Source organism: Bombus huntii, chromosome 3 (genome assembly GCF_024542735.1).
Source record: "Bombus huntii isolate Logan2020A chromosome 3, iyBomHunt1.1, whole genome shotgun sequence".
NCBI lineage: Eukaryota > Metazoa > Arthropoda > Insecta > Hymenoptera > Apidae > Bombus > Bombus huntii.
In genome coordinates, this window is record NC_066240.1 from 8,937,276 (window position 1) to 8,953,773 (window position 16,498).

Genomic DNA, 16,498 nt, shown 5'->3' on the forward strand with positions numbered 1-16,498 from the left:
ATTCATCACTTTGAAACAAATTTAGACATACTTAACGTTGTAATCGTAGGATTTAACTACATTGTACTCTGTTTATTAAATGATATCTGGTTGAGGTCTCAACAGGGAAACACAGAAATATCTGTTTTCATGAACGACTAATACCACATTTCGCAGTTACTTGTGAACAGACCATTGGCCAGCCTGTGCTTATTTGCCGTTGACGTCAATTAAGGTTGAAATACCTTGAAACAGTTGATTCATTGCCTCATGATGCTCTTCGACGAAGGATTAACGCGTTCACGAATGATCGTATAGGACTGGACTAATACATACCATAGGATATCAGTATTCTGGTTCTTGCTAATGTAAGGTAAATAACAGCAAAATATTTAAATTGTTCGTCATCCTCGAGCTTGACATCGTGACACACTGGCTCCTGTGCCTACTTCCGGCCTACTACGTTTATGCCTTATTTTCCAAATTTATAATAGAATAACTATACTTTCTTTCAATGAATCATATTCTCGTACAGTATGTACACTTATTTACACGACTTTAATTAATGGGGTACAATAACAAAAAATGGTACTAATCTTTCTCTATGATAGTAATTTGTAACAATTTTGTTAATTTTTTTTAGAGCGAAGTTTGAGAGAGAGAACATTTTTATTCTATGACCTTTATCTATTTCCATAATTTAAACGAAATTTTTAGAGATTCTAGCAATTGAGTATTCCCAATTCTAAAAATCCTAAAAAACAGATGTATATTAATAGATAAAGGAGTTATATTAGACTACTTTTTGTAACACAATGATAAGATAATAAATAATATGAGAAGTGACGTTTGCGGTAATGACAAAAATATACATAGTTCGTAGGTTCAAAAAAGATCTATTCTAAATTCAAAAAGGTGTATTCCTAGATTTCCTTTTTAATATGATAACGATGGTATGTAACATATGGCGAAAAATTGGTAAAACTTGTTTGATAGAAAAGAATCCAGGTTCGATCGCCGAACACGGAAAGAAATTTCCATCCGTATCTGTCGAACTAAACAAAAGAAGTTACTCGTGACGCACTTCCGGCGAAACTTATCTCAGATGTATAAAAAGTACGTTAACAATTGGTACGCGTGACGTGTGGTATTAACGATAAAAGCCAATCTCACCAACGACGTTACAGCAACGTGAATTTTCGGATAAGCATCGCGAATGCGTTTTATAATACGAGCAACAAGTTTGTGGCATACATTAATTTTTACGAGTGCGCATATCTCCGATTGTCGAGGTGTACGCGCATCATGGCGACATTACGCAAACATACTGCGTGATCAGGAAATCGTTTCATATAATCAAGTTCGTTCGATACAGTGAAGTACGATGAAAGTAATGTTAGGTTGGTTTATATGAAATTTCATTTTTTCAAAGAATACTGTAAACATATGTAATATCTTTATGTAATCATGTATCTCTGTACTTTATCATGATGCGCCAACATTGGTTTTTGAAATATTTTATGAACTTTATGAAACTTTATAGAAGTTTCATATGCACTAACCTAATATTCATTAACGTACATGATATTATGTTTTTATATTTATATCTGAGTCAGATAACAAATTACTTAGAATTCATTTTCTTGTCTCAATTTTGATTATTCGAAGTACTATTCCAAGTATTTATATGATATCAATATCGAGTCCTTCGTTGAACGATAATATTATTCACGTGGGTAGTTTTCTAATTATTGTTATCAATGTATCAATAAGTGATTATCCTCAATTTGTTTGATAGGAAACGAACAAAGAATAGAATATCGATTATTGTGTCAAACATTACAAACCTGCCTATAATATACTCAATATAAATTCGAAATGTAAAGAAATCCTAGATTCTGCACTTTGTAGAAAAATAATAAATTATATCATGTTTTCTGCGGTTTTTAAAAATATCACACAGTCATCAAGCCACAGCATACAAGTACGTAACTGACTGGAGTATAGCGTCTGTTTCATGACGAATACTTGATGAACCAAAATTGTCGTTGGGTCAAGGATTAGCGTCTGATTGAATTATCTTAGCTCACTTTTGTTTTTATACGAGGGATAATAATAATTGAAGCGTACGAATGCAAAGCTGCGATTCCAACCAATGATAGAAAGTTTTCTGATATTTTGCTTATTTTAATGATATTGTAATAAATTCTAGTCGTAATATTGTTGTTTATCAACACGAAACCGAAAGTGATGTCTGACGAACCGTTCCGTTATCGGTATCGCAGCAACAGTTCTCTCTGTTTATACATAAGACTTGTCAACCTTCGTTTTTACGATTTACTCAGAAATATCCCATACTTGACGTCAACAGAAATCTATAAAAGATATCAAAAAGTTATTCATTAAATGTATTATTAACAATTTTAAAAATAACCTGACACATGATATGAAAAAAATTGAACTGTATTCACAGATAAATTAAATTGAAGAAAACATAATATATTCTAATTAGTTGCAATGTTACAATTTCATCGTGATATTCTTATTCGTAGAGTTTGTTGTACTTGGTTGATTAATGTTTGACCTTTGGTGTTATTAAAATTCTTATCCAATCAATGCATATCATTTTATTGCTAAAGTTTATTTTATAAGAATCTATTAGCTTTTGTATTATGTACCATTTATACATTATATTTTTAATAATTATTAACATTTATATTTTTTATTGGAAATGCACAAAGAGTTACAGTTGCAAGAAACTAACGTATTCTTTTTTATATCATGCGATATTTTCAATTTAATTAAATAAAGTACTCATTTCCATCAAATGTAAATATAGCTAAATCAAAATGAAATGATTTTTAAATTTTGAGCTTTTAATCCTTTTTCTTAATTACACAAGCAGTACACTAGTCGGTCGAGTGCACGTGAGAGGATAGAATTGAAAATATCAGTAAACTATGCTAGAAAGTTCTTTGCGAATGTGTAGTCATGTTAGCTGTCTAACCATGAAAGAATTTGTGTTACGATATCTCGCGTGATAACGATATATCTACCATCCATTGCGGCATATCAGACACCCCTTTTCTGTTTTCTTATCCCATAGCGTGTTCCGTATCGGAATTCACGTAAATTCTGTATTTATTCCCATAGCTTTGCAAATTTACGTGCTCTCACAATCGTCTCATCCAATATTACACTTTGGTCGACTTTCATTATTCGTTCAAGTATGATTTTTTCACTTAATTTTTATTTAAAAAATCAATCAACTAATAGTTTTATCTATCAGATTTGTAACTTGAAGTAGTAAATTCAAGGACGCGCTGCATGCGTGCTGGTGATTACGAAAGCTTCTAAAAAAAAAATTGAACTTCCCAATTAAATTTCTCCTTTATATTTACAACCAAACAACATTTGTCGAAAGAACCAATCGTATACATTTCACTAAAAAAAAAAAAAAAAGATTTATGTGAGAATGTAAACGTAAGGTGAACTGAAATTCATTGCTTTAGCAACGTCGCTCCGTGTCGTTCTCTTTTCTTCTTTTTCTCCCAATAGTTTTGGATTTATTATTTTTCATTAACGAACAACCAGAGGACCAGGGGTGGGTGGGTGAGAGCGTCGAGTGAAAAATGATGAAATGAGAGAGCAGACAAGAGAGAGAGGATCGTGGTAGCAGGGGGAAAGAAACCGGAACGAGAGAGAGATGAAAACAAAGCGGACACAGCCGCCAGGGCAACAATGGCGCATCGACCCGCCAAAACTCGCGCTGATGCGCAGAAACGCGCGCGTCGCGTCTGCTCTGACCGAACAGCATTGCAACTAATCCTTTATATATCTCGTAGCACGATTATTTTGTCAGCTAGAACGATTTTCCGATAGGACAGATAAATCGAGATAAATCATCTTTGCGAACGAACGGAATACTACGCCGAACGAACGCAGTTGAAAAAAAGAAGCAAACGTCTATTCACCCGATGCGCAAAAGCATGCGCAGTGGGGCTCATGGAAACGACCGACTCTTGACTAACGTAGTAGCTTCTTTGCAGCTGAATTCCTTTCAAACTGATCGTTTTTTACCTTTTTTTTTCTTTTAATTAAGTTCTTTTTTATGGCAGAGATTAGTTAATTTTGTTAATTAGAGAAAGATAGGAATCTATGGTAGATATACGTTTTAATAAGGACGGATATATTAGTCCGGCTTTAGACGTTATGTTGCAATAGTTGTTGGTAGGAATAGGAGAAAGTTATTGCAGTACTGCTGTTTTCGGAATAACATATTAACTGTACTGCTTGGTTTGCAGAATCTAATACGCAGTCTTAAGCGATTCTACAGGAAATGTGCTAGCTTCTTTGCTATCTTACGTTCTCCTTTATTGCTGACTGTTCATATGCTGAACTTTTCAGTTGTAGCATGAAACATTCGAATAATTATCACTGGAAGATGCATGTTGGAGTCATATCAAACGAAAAATATGAATATCGTATAAGATCCAGACATTATTGAATCTACATAAAAATATAAATAGATTCAAGACATATATACAACATTTATATGACTTTTTAAAATAAATTTTTGTAAGTTTGTAAGATACTGTGTTACTCCTGTAACTTGGTTTCTATCGTCATCAACATTCAAAACAGAATGTACATAAGGTCTAAATTGGAAAGTTCAATTGGATAAGGTTGACGTCCTGCGTTCCCCCGTTTAGGTTTCAATCTGGACACGATATAACCTTTGGAAATCAGTCCAGGTATCCTAGAGGACACTTCGTCCCAGTTCGTTCTCGTGAACGGGGCAGGACTGAGAAGTATGGTCCAGGATGGATGAAGATCAGGTGCCGTGGTTGCCCTGGCAACCGGCATTGATCCCTCCCCTCTTGTTCTACCGTCCTTTTCGTCTCTCCTCCACCACACATTATTTCTCTCTCTCTCTCTCTACTCCCCCCTCCCCCTCCCCCACCTATCTCTATCTCTTTACCATTTCTCTCTTTTCAGTGTCGAACACAGAGATACAGATGCATACATAGATTTGAGAAACACAGAAGAGAAAAATCTCTTTTCTTACTCGGTTCTGGCTTGCTACACTGCTTTCGCTTCTCCTTTCTTTCTTGACCCCCTCCCCCCTCTCACTTCATCCCTATTCAACGAATCTCTTCTCTCTGTTTTTTGATTCTTGTTATCTTTGAATCCAGCGTCGATCATTCGTCATCTTGTTTGAAGCTACGAAAAAGACTAAGAGTGGCTTTAGGGGTTGAAATGAAGAGGTGAGCTCGAAGAAAGAGGGAAAAAGCGTGTGTGGTTTGCCAGAGAGCTATTTAATACGTGATAGTTACAGAATATGTAGTGAGATCGAAGAAATGGTAGGCGATACAGATATGGTAAAGTAGAAAATCTCGATCTCTTAAATAGAGCGTTGTCAAGCAATCGATATTATTTCCATTGCTGTAGCTACGACATAAATATTATACTTAAAGTAGTGGCCATGAAACCTCTCCTTCTTTTTCTTACTTTTTTTTTTATTTGCCTGTTTGCGGAGGTGCCAAAAATTATCACTATAAATCCTGTCCATAGTTTTTATCTAATTGTAGATAAAATCTCCTTATTATTACATTTTCTTATGATACACATAGCTAAGAAGTATTAGTTTCATTTTTTAATCATGGCATCCATTTCCTACTCTAAGTATACTAAATGTCCTGTGACTTATGCATGATGTTATAAATCGAGGTCTTTCCCTCTTCCTTAACCTATTAAGGACCAAAAAGTAAAATAATTTTAATGCGAATAAGGTTATCGATCATCCTAAAATGGCGAACGTTATATCAAACATCTCTAAAATCGTTTAGACGTGTCTAGTGTGGCAGCTTATTCTGACGATTCAGACATTCCACGAGTGTTTCTTCCACGTTGCAGATTCTTCGGTGAAATATCTTCCCCCATTCTAGTTGAAAGCTATTCATTTTACTTGACCGCTACTCCATTCTTCCAGCGGAGTTTTCCTGGTTTTTTTGTTAACACCAAGTGGCGTCCGGAAGAGGACCACGAGTTTGTTTACCGTCATTTGTCCGTTCGGTCCCTTCGGGGTGTAAACGGACGCTGGCCAGTGCTGACCTCGTGGTCACGGGTTAACCTCCCCGCGGTAAAGACAGATTAGGATAGGTTAGGGTTATGAACCATTGGTTAGCCATCAGACGTGAAGGGCTCTTGACAACATGACTCCCCTTGATCCGACTTTTTCGATTCCAAGATGTTTATTCGACCAGTCGCGGAGAGACGCGATCGCGAGGAAGCGCGTCAACGGAAATCGTAAATTCCCGTTACAATTAGAATAATCGACGCCACGAACAGGTCGACCTCCTATTTCGATTAGGATAATAGGGATGGATCAATGAGTATAACACTGAGTTTAACAGATTATAATATTATATATTTTCAACAACTTTGTAGAGAAGATAGTTACGCTGGTGCGTAGATATAAGTGAGTAGGTGAATGATTGAAGGGTGTAAATCCGGTAAAGAGATGTTGACTGTTCTAAAGTCGGTGAATTAGTTTAGAGATATCGATAGAGAGATCTGTAGTCGTAGATCCCGTGAAGTCCGGTGACGATACTGTTGTAAAGAAAATCACTTGTTCAGTGGTGAACGCCCCACCACACGTCACTTGGTTGGAATCCCGGGAAACATGAGAAAACCCAAGTTTCCCCAATTTTTACCTAATGGAGCAATAACCATAAGGAACCTTATGACCCGAGCATATGTTATGGCACTTAACGGTCTTAACGGTAAATGAAAAAGTTTTATGACAGTTCCTTAGGATTATTGTGATCCAAGTAATTGTGTTGACGTGGCGAGGGCCGCCGAGGGATAGGTTCCGGGCTACGCAAGGATTCACCCGACGAAACAGATGGATTGACTGAGGTTGAGCCATGGATTTGTGAACCGTCGCGTTTATCGCGCGATAGCCTTCAATCCATGCACTTGTTACTAGACAGTTCAATATTACCTCATAAAACGGTACTTTTGTTCCTGAATGTTCCTCTCATCTCTTCTTGTGATACGTTTCCCACCGATTTAACCCTTTGTTGCTGTTTCAAAAATGTCGAATGTACCTCAAATATTATATGGATTTGTTAGTAGTTAGAATGAATTTTCATTGAACAAATTCTAATAATATAATCAAACGAAATGGTCGAAGAATCAAAATGAAATATTACTTATTAAATATAATGTCGTTGTGTATGCTCAAAGCGTATTGACTAATTGTAAGTACAACGTACAATCAGAAACGCTTCGTTTTAGCAGATGGAATCAGAGGGTTAACACTCATTTTTTATGAATTTTTATTGACATTTAGATGAGTTTTATAAATTTTCAATAAATTCAGCATCTATATTAATATATAACTTTTATTTCTATAGTACGATATTACTTTAATTAGTTGAGCTAATAGGATGTTAGCGAAACGTTGAACTTGTCGAATTAACCAACGTTCCTCTAGCGCTTGAGCAAACAAGCAGAACAAGCGATGGTCATTAGCGAATTCCACAAATGCAGTTTAATCGTTTATTCTTCAAATCGATCGGATCAAACGGTGGCTTTCGTCCCTTTTTGCGCTCCGTGGAAACCGAAAATGGGGAAAGTGAAGTCTAGCGGAGATTAACCGCGATCCACGGTAAAACTGTGGAATTAGGAATGGTCAGTTCCAGGGGAAATCGAGAGGCCACCTATTACGTTGATTCGTCGTTCAACGCGTTATCACGAACACCAATGGATGTGCTATTGATGCGCGGCGTCCGGACGCCTCGTGAATCCTCAGTTTCTACTCCATCCCGTCGTTTCTGGCGCTCTTCCATCCAACACGAATTATAGGTTTCCGTACACCTCGAGGTAAACATTGAGAGAAAGGGATAATACTGTGAGAGTGACCAATTCAGAAGTTTTAATTTCCAAGAACATCGTGTATTTTTGATTTGTAATCAACAACCATACGGTGAAGCACGATAAAAATCACTTTTGCTGATTTTTTAATTTCGATGGCTACTTGACGGCTAGAAGAGAGTATCTTAATATACTTATATGGTTGAGAAACTTGTTAAATCTTAAGATACAAGTCTATTAGAGATGATTGAAAAATTTATAATATTACGCAACAAACCAATAACATAATATTATGACAACCAATTGACTTAAATTGTACTCGTTATTAAAAATTGCGTATCTTAACGTATGACACGTTCCTCGATTCTGAAATGGTAAAATGCAGTAGGAAGAACATGATTGGTAAGGTGGAGCCGATTTGACTTGATCGAGAGTAGGTGGAGAAGGAGTTTACATAATAGCACGCATGGCTATATTTATCGTAAAGACCGACTTGTTGTAGAAATGCAAAATATAATCTAAATAACAAGAAATTGTAACGTAATAAAACCTTCGAATTTATCTCGTAACTGTAGTAACTGACTCCAGCAATTTTTAATCCGTATAAATTCTATAAAGGAAACGCTCGTATCTACGAAACAATTTACAAAGTCCCAAGTGGATTGAAGTTGTAGGGTCAAAGACTTAACGTACAATCAAAATATCCGGAACGAATGCTATCGAAAAGATTGCATAAAGTCGTCCACCGATTCTTTTGATCCAGCTTACACTGGTAGGTGCACGGACACGAAGAACGGCAGCAAAGTTTTCGTAAGTTCTTAGGCGCAGTTTCTATTGGCGTCCCATTCCAATGGAACGTATAGATCCGTTTTTAGTTTCCACCCTCCGCTTTGTCCTTCGTGCGACACAATGCTCGTACGCGTCGCCAGTCTATATGGAAATCCGTTATCGTGTTTCACTTCATGAATTCGAATGTTATGAGAGGCAATGAATTTAACGCTGGAGGACACTTGCCACAGAGGGTGGACTTGTCTTCTGTTTTATGTTATCCTGCCACGATATCGTCTGTTTTGATACTCGTTTCAATTTACAAGTGACTAAATTATACTTTCTAGTTTTGTCTGAGTATACGCTGGACCATACTACTTGTAGCTTAGTGACTTTGGGCTTTTTCTGATATCACTTCAAATTAATAAATGGTAAATTATTGTTCTGTTTTAGTAAATGTTACTATACCAATAATTAATAGACTATGGATGTTTATGTATTCATTAGAAACTTAAATATGTTAAAACGTATATTATGTACGTAATATATAAGAATATATAAAATATCTACATTAGAGTACTCGTACTATGATATTTACAGACGGCACTATAAGACTTAGGATCTAGTCTTTTACGAACATGACAACGAACAATCGCAAAATGTTAAAAAATGGCAACAAATATCGAGCCACCGTTCTGTTAACTCTGACGATATTTCCAAATTTTATCAAGGCCGTTTCGAAGGTCGGTACAGCGAGACGCAGGTGAGGTTACCTCGGAACTGCTGTCTTCCATTTCGTCCCCGTTTCCTCTAAAATTGATGCGGTTTCGACATCGTTCTATCTAACAATGGCCGTTGTGAAACTCTTGCAATGCTCGGCCAGCCAGTCGGACCTAGCAATCTCAGGATGATTTTGCAACAGGCCGCGCTCGTGCGTTCGTTCTACTTGCATTCTACCTTACCGGTCGTCTAGGATACTTTCACGTCCGGCAAAAACCTATCGTTCATCGTTTAATTAGCTATTAATAATTCAATTTCCAGCTAGAAAAATCGACGTAATTAAATCCTCGAATTAACGTTGGAATTTAACCATTAAAATATCGAGTTTCCGCTGTTGAAATATCACACTTACAGTGCTATCTGCACGTTATAGATCATTTATTTATTGATCTCAGAATAACAACTAATCGTATTTTCAAGAAATATCTCCGTGTGAAGATCATCAGGACGTTCGCATTTTCTTTTATCTTATGATAGAGTAATTTCAAAGTTCCATAGAATTCTACTCACAAAAAATCTTCAATTTATCAACGGCTAAAGACTAATGTCTTCTAAATGAAAAAACTGCCTTTCCATCCTAAGATTCCAGCACCGTCGCTAATTGTATTGTCATTAATTCTCCTCATGCCGCGTCTATTTTTGATCAAGCACACGATTCTATACACTTGGTTGCACGTTTTTATCGTTGGTGCACGTGGCACGCGTAAGAAGGTGATCGCGAAGGGGGAAGAAAAGAAGGGACATGGGAAAGTCAGTGGATTTAAGATTGCAGGAGACGGCAGAAGGACGAGTTATTGCAAGTTCCTTCATACGGAGGTAACCGCAATCGCGAAAACTGGGTCAGGCCTGTTTTCTCCTTTGATCACCAAAGTGGTTCGATCACTTTTTTTTTAGTGCATTTTTTTCTCGCTCATCTAGATCAAATTGCATTTTCGCCGATTGACAACGACATCGGAGATGACCGGTATTATCGGTATCGGGGACGAAGTTTAATTAGATTTCCCCTTTTATCGCGAATTATCCAACGATCGGAACCCACCCAGGTGGTGGCCTTCCATAGCGGCGGAAAAGTTACGGCCGGATCCACTTGTAGCGTTTTATTGCGTAGAAATTACTTTCCCAACTCTATCTGCAGTAAATTCGGGGCCGGTACGGATATTCTACGAAAGTTTTCTAAGAGAAATACACTTTCCAATGACTGTACCGAACAAAGTATGCCCTACATTGTCCTGGCTTATTTTCGATCTGTACGACGCTCATAGTGATTTATATACACAGTTGATATAAAAAGCGAACCATAATTGTTGGTATATAACAGTTGATATAAATGCGACCGGTTGTCACCTAATGTATATTAAGTTGACCCAACGTTCAGAACGCAATCTTTGAAACCTGTATCTCAGTTAATGCGTGATCCTTGTTCTGCATAAAAAAGGAGTATATTAAGCAACGCGGCAAACAATGGGGGGGAGCTGGCAAACCGCGAAGGTTCATCTGGTTTGTTTTGGCGGCGAATCCGCGGGGTTTTTGCTCGGAGAATGTGCATCCAGTGCGCGTGCCCCGCGAGAATGACGTCATTCTCTTGAAACATTACGAATACCTCACGCTCGCACGTCGCGACGCTAACGAGTTGCAACGACACGTACCTACTGGGTGCTCGGCAAGATATTACCTGATTTTAATCGTTATAAATTTCAATCTAAAATCACGTAGAAGCGACGAATCAAACCATGTTGTAATATTCAGTACAATTAAGAACTTTTCTTCTCGAAGTAACAGGATTAAACGAGAGTTGGAATAGAAACTTGAAAGAATCTTTCCAATCAAGAGACCAGAGCATGTCCTTTGATGAAGGAGTTTCATATTATTTGAATTGATGCGAACGAGCTTTAAGAATGTCGGGCACAATAAATCATGCTTTTTGTATAGGTATCAAAATGAAGCAATCTGTTCTTATCTTAGGATTATTATGTATTATTATTAATCAGTATCCTGCTAATCACCCTATACATGCACATGTATGCGCGTGCGTTGCACGAATTGTGAATGCGCGCGCGTCGACATATGCATGTGCATGTGGCGTGTGTAACGCGAGCTTGACGAGCAGCCACGATATTTTCATTCTTCGTCATCCAGGCCGTGTGTCGTTGGTCCTACTACGTCTACATTCTACATGACGTCAGACCCGACGCTATTCTGGTCCATGAAGAGATGGTCCTACGCCCATCTTGCGATCGCTCGATGAAACGTAGGTCGATCGATCGTGGATGCGTTTCAGAGGCAGCGTTTTCGCTTGGAAAATAGCAGAGTTTTGAAGTATACCGGACGATTCCAGAATCTGGGACGATCTGTATAGGATGCCGCAATTCCGAAGTGAGATACGGGGAAAGCAGTCCTAGATGTCTAACGATATCTTTACTGTAAGTAAGATGCTTGTGTTTTTGCTATATCGTGGGGTCGATTGTGGCAAATTGGCAGTGCGAATTGGGCAGAGAAGAAAGTTTAAAATAAGACGGTATAAATGTTACCTCGAGTTAGATGTTTGCAACACGCTGTATTTTGTGATCGTCGATTCTCTGTGGTCTCTATTCTTTCTACGGACCAATTTAACGCTTCAACTATTACATCTATCGATATGACGAGACTTAGATCTTTTGTTTCTGCAATTATTAAAAGCGTGTAACTACTTTTAACACTATCGACTACTTTTAGCACTATTTTTATCGAGACTGAAAGGCGATTATTATATATTTATCTCTTTTGCACCTGCTTCAAAATTAGAAATTAATCACACATAAAATTAAGAAACATTCAGAAAATGAAGTTAATGGATCGAGTCTCTGAATAATTTAATCCTCCTTTTAATCGCAGTTCTCTTGTTAAACTTTCTCAAGCTCCTGAACGACTTTCTCGAAATAGAAACTTTCCCGAACAACTTTCTTGTATCAAGAAAAATGCAAATTTTACATTTTTCCAAAGGGAAGATCATTTTTGGCTAACAGAATCGAGCAAACTATATTGAATACTTGTAGCAATCGAATCACGGGATTAGAACGGGGCAGTGTTGCTAAATTTGCAAGTAGGTAATTTACTTAGCGATCGATCCGCTGCACTTGACGCTTATCGATCCGGCGAATCACGACAGTCGAAAATTTTCCTCGTGTAAATGTGTATATACAACAGGGGAACAACTTTCATTAGGGGTTGGCCTACGGGTTGAGAGTGTTCTCTTAAGTACTGATATAAATCAGGGGTGGACTTAACGAACTTCTCTCTGATATCGACCAATGTATTTACGTTCCATACTTCAAACGCAGCCTCCTATTGAAGATGAAAATTGCAGTTCCTTGGAAAATTCTTCGACAAAATGGTACGAGACATGGCACGAGGAGAATATTCTAGAACATTTATCTTATTCCGCAGAAAGCTCCTCGCATATTTTCTATCATCGTATCGTTGTTTACCCGCGAATGAAAACATTGAATATTAAAAGAAAAATTGAAATAATTGTTTCAAGCAACGGAAGAATGAATTCTTTTTTTCTGTATACCGTAAACATCCATAAATGACAATATTATTCAGAAGAAACCAAGAATTAGGTCCAATAATTTTGTGTTGTTCATCTTTGTGTTGGACGTTATTAGTTTCATTGCGATATCTTCGTGAGCTATCGTAGTACATTTTCTCACAGTGTTGTTAATAATCTAGTATTTGATGCAAGATTAAGTTCCAATAGGCAAACCTAAGATAAATAAATGAAGGAGATCAACACTAGTACAGTCGTTGATCTATTCACTAATATTATTGTCTAGCGAGTGTATTGTACTTAATATAAATAAAATAGAGACAAGCTAGTGGCGATGGTCCAGTTCGAATGGCAATCTAATTAAGCAAGAAGGCGGTCGCATACTTCAGACGAAGGTGAAGTTTTTATCGAATAACAGAAGCTTGACGTCTTTCCCCGGCTGTTTTGTTCGATTTTATGTAAGCCTGACGGATATCGGAAATCTTGCAAGCGGCTTCAACCCCGAAGAAGACCCTCGAGGGGCGATCGACACGGGTAAAGCAGTGACGAGCAAGTGGATATGGAAAATAGTTATTCCTGTGTACGAGAAATACGACTATACTGCGCGTGTTTTCTCACAGAAAAAAAATAGAGATTTGTTAGAAAGAGACATTACTAATTAACAAAACTAACTAGAGAGATAGAACTTTAAATAATAATTATATAGTGTAGCTCTTGTTTAAAATGATTCTAAGAAGTAAATTATTTCTAACTTAAATTTTCTAGTTTGAGCATCTGGAACTCAATTTGCCAAACGATCGATGCCAAGATACTTGTAATCATTGGAAGTCTGAAAAGGCACAGAGACAACGGCAAATTGCGACAGATAAGTAGAAAGAACAGAGTCTATTTAAGAAGGGAAGGAGGAAAACGAGGGACGTCTGCGATCGAGGAGGTAAAGACACAGAGCTGGCCTCGCCAGTATGATCCCGTTAACCAGGAGTTCATTTCATGGACTGACTCTTTCGTCGAGGGATGTTGCTTCTTCTTTTTCTTCTTCTTCTTCTTCTTCTTTCACCCCGAGCCTGATGACAAAGGAATAAAAAGATTATACGAACGAATTTTATTATTCCTTAAACATCCTGGTTGGTTTCATAACAAGCGATATTCAGATCATCGCGATCGATGGTCGATGTTATTTTTAACGTTCAATGCTGCTAATACGTATTTCCCTTGCTCGTTTTTCTTGGACGATACATTTCTCGCGGAGCTATTAAAGTTAACCAATTACAATGAACCACTTTCTCGAACTAAACGATCATCGTTAAGTTAGGATTTTGTTTCATGCTACTGTCGAAGAGCTCGAAACAAAAATTACCGTGAAATTTTTCGACACTTCAGATAATGACGTTTTCAAAATTTATTTCCGTATCGTGATTCTCTTTTAGGTGGCTGATCTTCTGCACTTGAATACAGAAATATGTTACGTGAATACGATCTTAAAACAACTACAAGCCATTCCTGAAAGTTTTTTATATCCTTAGAATAGACTTTAGGTCTATACTTCCTATAAAAAGTCGCGGCTTTTTCAAATAACTTCAGTTAGCCCCTCTGCTTGCTTTGCACAGCTGGCTCGAGCTTCTGGTGACAGTGGTGACACGAAATTTCACTCAAACCGTGCCACATCTTGCGAGATAAACGCTGACACTTAACTCTTTAGAAACAATATGAAGATACTTTACACTGTGTGGTTTCCGTTAGAAACGATAAAAATTCTACTTTGTGTGCAACAAATGAGTACTAATTACGCAATAATTAGAGGAAGCCGTTGCAACAGTCACTTCAAAACGGTCGTCTACCGACAAGTGCGGCAAAACAATCGGTCGTAACGGGTTGAATGAATCTTTCCTCCGTGAACAGGTTAACGAATAAAGTAAGTTTTTTCCTGTCCATGTCTTCCGGTCACTGTGGCCGTCTCTCTTGGGTCTGTCTCAGTCTGTCGAGCATTTGCATGCCTACGTCAATCGACGATGCATGTGTCCGCCGCTCACGATCCACGCTCACATACACGCGCATATGGTGATGCATCCAGAGTGCATCGGTCGATGGATGATTCGATCACCTTGCAATATCTGCCTGTGATACATGGTTCAGTGGTTTCTGCTTTAGCCTTTTTTCCTCCCCTTTTTTTTGTGAATTGGCCACGATAGGTCTTTCTGTGAGTTATTGTTTTTGGCATCGAAGTTTAGAGTTGTTAAGCGGCTGAAAGGGACTTGTCACGAGAAAAGTTTTAATTGTATCATTTTTTCACAAACCCGTTCAATCGATGTCAAAATGTATATTGGTTAAATTGATATTTGATTTCTCATATAATAATAAAATTCTTTGTGTGTATTTCCGTCTGCAAAACTTTGCAAGAAATTTTGATTGAATTGATAGTAAAAACGTTTTAAAATGTTATCTTAAACAACGATGTCTGTTAGGTTTCCATTAAAATATAGTAAATTGCAAATTGCATCGCAGTTAAATGTGACTGAAGGGTCCCATATAAGCCCTAATACTCTGATACGTGAACACGCACGCCGATATGTATATACACACGCATGTGTAACGCATACATCGGTTGTACGAGAAACCTATAGTCTCGTCTATTGAACCGAGTACAATGAGCGACGGGTATGGCCGCTATACCGGCTAACATAGTGCCAGCTTCGTGTTTAGCTCGTGTTAACGTTCCGTATAATCCGTACCGAGAGCATGGCTTTACAGGAAAATATGGACGTGAGAATGTAATTAGGGAACACTTGTGCGTGAACTTGAATCATAACCGGCCATTAACTCTTTATTTATACAAGACACCGGGACCTTATCGCATGAAGTGTTCTAAGCGTTCATAAACCTTGATTTACTTCTTTGTCGTCTCATTATCAGAAACGGGTCGTCAACGTAACACATTCCTCCTTTTAAAAACTTCATCTTCTCGCGTTGAAACGTGGTTCTCCTTGCTTTTTTTCGTTAACGAGAAACAAGGACAGTCTCTGTGTGTTTTTTTTTCATGTTGTGGAATCGTTCTGTGGGAAAGAAACGTTGTTGTTGTTGACCGTCGAAATCCGACTACTTTCTCTCTTGGTTCCTTTCAAATTTTCACGATTCCGTACCCCCGACAAATTGTTGGGTACAACCCGTGCAACCTGCGCTCTACATAGCAGAATGTGTATGTCGATTGTGTACCACGACACACGTAATAATACTCCATGCCCGTTATCTTCCCACACCTCCTCTCCTCCCTTTCCTCCATCCTCATCCCTCCTCTACCTACGCGTTCGATTTGCAGCACCCATATACGCGCATTCTGTGACTGCAGTCATCGGCTGAGCGCGAGTAGTACGTACTACGAATTGAATGAACGTGTCAGTAATCCTCGTACAGGATGTCCAATCAGCGCACGAGGATATACCATAGCGTTGCGTTTATCGATTTATAATAACCTGCCTGTATTTCTTGGTTTTCGCGTTAACCGATAGTCCCACTTATCGTGTAGTTCAACCTGCTCGAAACATAAAAATTGATACATAAATTTAACAG

The 16,498-nt window shown here is 37.9% G+C and overlaps 1 protein-coding gene across 2 annotated transcripts in view; it reads left to right on the forward strand.

The window, feature by feature from the left end:
- The window catches only part of LOC126863719 (uncharacterized), a 33,736-nt gene that overhangs the window by 1,167 nt on the left and 16,071 nt on the right, over positions 1-16,498 (forward strand). Inside the window, exon 2 of one of the 2 annotated variants that reach the window (XM_050614151.1) lies at positions 157-352. The exons of the other annotated variant lie outside the window; for it this stretch is intronic. The gene's annotated coding sequence lies outside the window, so the exon portion shown is untranslated. The remainder of the gene's footprint in view (positions 1-156; positions 353-16,498) is intronic. 2 annotated transcript variants of the gene reach the window in all.